Source organism: Myxine glutinosa, chromosome 3 (assembly GCF_964187855.1).
Source record: "Myxine glutinosa chromosome 3, kmMyxGlut1.1, whole genome shotgun sequence".
Classification (NCBI taxonomy): domain Eukaryota; kingdom Metazoa; phylum Chordata; class Myxini; order Myxiniformes; family Myxinidae; genus Myxine; species Myxine glutinosa.
Genome location: NC_136263.1, coordinates 92,960,510 through 92,963,459, shown reverse-complemented (window position 1 = coordinate 92,963,459; position 2,950 = coordinate 92,960,510). Strand labels below are relative to the sequence as shown.

The following is a 2,950-nucleotide window of genomic DNA, read 5'->3' as shown; positions in this document are numbered from 1 at the left end:
ACCCTATACCCGGGGTCTCCTTGCTGATTGGCAATGATGCCATAGCCAGGGAGGAGTCATTGACTCTGACCTGTGGGGGGGTCCCTAGAGCCCAGAGTAAACAGGCGGAGAGAGGGGCGGAGTCAGACATATCTTCACTCTGGCCCGAGGAGCCTAGCGCCTCGACTCCAGTTTCCGACGGTGACGTTGCGTCAGCTGAAGTCCACCCGAGCCTCCCGTCAAGCCAACCTCAGGTGCCGTGCTCCTCAGGGACCGCTCCCGCCATGTCGCGATTCAGCAGGAACGCTAATGCTAAGGTATATGTGGGAAACCTGGGCAATGGAGCAGCGAGAGCCGAGCTAGGGAGGGTCTTCGGGCATTACGGACCACTCCGCAACGTATGGGTTGCTCGGAACCCACCTGGATTCGCAGTTGTTGAGTTTGAAGATCCACGAGATGCTGAAGATTCGGTCAGAGCCCTTGATGGAAGGTTAATTTGCGGATCGCGGGTGTGCGTCGAGATGTCGAATGGCATGTCGCGGCGGCCTCGTTTCAGACGCCCTTTGGTCCGCAGGCCGTTCGACCCGAAAGATCGATGTTACCAGTGCGGTGAAAGGGGTCATTACGCATATGACTGTCGTTCTCGACACCGGAGGAGAACCCGCCGCTCTAGGTCTCGGTCCGTTTCCTTCCTGTAAATGTTTCCCCACCTTGAGTTTGGCTCCCTTGTTTCTCTATTGTGCTTTGGGTGAAGTGTAACTCTTGTGGGGTAGATGTTAATGGGGTGTATGGTGTTTAATATTGTGTGTGAAAAAAAAACAAAACTGGTTCATTGTTTACCCTGTTAACGCCTGTTAATTGCCTGTTGCGTTAATAAGTGCGTTATTGTTGCGTTATTGTGTTGCGCCATTGCGTTGCGTTGTATTGTTGCGTTGTTTCGTTATTGTTGTTAACAAGTGTTAGTAATTGTTAATTGCGTTAATTGCCTGTTAGCAATTCCCGCCATCATCTTGCCATGTGATTTGCACCTACTACAAATACTGGTTTTAAAAACGCCGTCTATTCGACGGGGTTTTTACTTAGGGGGGGAGGACTGTGAGAAACCCCCCGGTGAAACCACCTTTGTTCTCACCCAATTGAGTGCCCCGCCCACCACTGACGTAACCTCCTTGGAGCCTCACGCGATTGGGAGGCGAGTCGGGACGTGATTGGTGGAGGGTCAGAGAGCGCGGCCGCCATCTGATGATACGGACGCAGCTCGGAGGTTCGAGGCCTCGAGGCGAGGGGACTTTTGTTACGCCTCACGACAGCGAGTTGTGCTGATCGTTTATAGTTATGGATTGTACGAGTGAGTGATTCCGGAAGAGAACGAGTGATTCCCGGAGATCGTAGATTGGAACTGTGAGTCCTATATTGCCTGCTTCGTGTTGGAGCTCCTGGCCGACCGTTCCTGGCGGCCTTGTGTGGTATTCCATCCCATATCCTTGGAGTCCCGGAGCTCGTCGATTGGAGCCGCGAGGATCTTACCTGCGTCTCGTGGGAGCGTCTGTGGCCGACCGTTCCTGCAGGCTTGTGCAGCCTATTCCATTTGTTACCTTTCATGGTTTTTGTGATCGAGCCAATAAAGCATCGTGCCTTACCCCTAGAAGGCCGATTAAAACACAATTGTGTTGATTACGTCTCTTTTGTCCACTCCGTGGATTACTTGAAGCCCGGACATTTACGTCCGTATTCCGTGCTGGGATACATTCCCCAGACGGGATCGCGACAATATATATATATTGTTGCGGATATGAGGATTGCATTTTTTTGATTGTGTGTATTGTATTGTGGTAAATTGTTGTGTAACATTGGTTGGATATGGCCCCTCCTGCCTCCAGAGTTGTGTAAAGGTAAAAAGGGCGTCCCGGTAGTTAATTCCATGAAACACCACATTGCAGGACACTATAAGACCCTTGTTCAGTAGTTTATATCCTTATTATGTGTTTTAGGGTAAGGCCTTGTCTTCCATTAACATGACACTCCATTGTACCAAGTGAGAGATAGATTTCCTTCATCCCCATTCCCAAAAACCTCCATTTCCCCTTTCGTAATGGCCAAGCCTCAATTTGGCAATTACATCCCCTCCAAAGCCGCCATTGACCACGAGGCAGGGTTGGGGAAGAAAGGCGGGTCTCCACCTCATCATAGAGGGGAGGAGTAAGTCGGCCCCGCTCATCCAACCCAGAACGAGGGGTTTGGCTTGAGAGGGCGGAGAGAGAATGCTTGGGGGAGGTTCACAAAGGGTGAAGGGCGGGGCCTATATAACCCGCCGCGGGACGCTCCCCAAGCAGACAAGCAGATGAGTCCAAGAGATGAGCTGAAAGGCTGAGCTGAGCTGCGTGGTGAGGTGGAAAGGAAAGAGCTGGGTCGTCAGAGCAGGGCTGAGTTGTGAGGTCCAAAAGCAGAAGATCATCCAGGGAAGCACAAAGCCTGCTATTCATCACCTTGCTCGCCAGCAGCAGCGTCTACAGCAGCAACAAGACTCGACAGCCGTTTGGGGCCTGGACGGCAGTTTGGAGCAGGGCCGCGAAGGGACGGCGGCTGCCGAACGCGCCGATTCGTGCTGCCGAACAAATTGGACTTTCCTCTCCTTCCAGCCAATTCCTATCATCATTCCCCGTGTGAGTCGTCTTTGTTTGTTCTGTCCTGGGTAGGTAATTAAGTCTGTATAAGCTTGTAATTTGCACTGTGTTACCTGTTTTTTTCATGTCCGCTGTAAATACCCGTGACTGCTCTTTTTGCTTATGTGTGTGTAAATAATAATAAACCCCGTTACTCTTCTGTACGTCTTCTTCTTCTTCCTCTTTGCATTCGTCGTCTTAGTCTTTTCCATATTGAGTAGCTGTGGCGCGATACGGCCAACGTCTGGGTGAATCGGGTTTAGTCGGAAAAAAAACTGTTCGGGCCGCGGCGCCTCCACTCGGCAAAC

At 51.5% G+C, this 2,950-nt stretch overlaps 1 protein-coding gene across 2 annotated transcripts in view; it reads right to left on the bottom strand.

The window, feature by feature from the left end:
• The window catches only part of AATK (apoptosis associated tyrosine kinase), a 293,143-nt gene that overhangs the window by 168,773 nt on the left and 121,420 nt on the right, over nt 1-2,950 (bottom strand). The gene's annotated exons all lie outside the window — the stretch shown is intronic.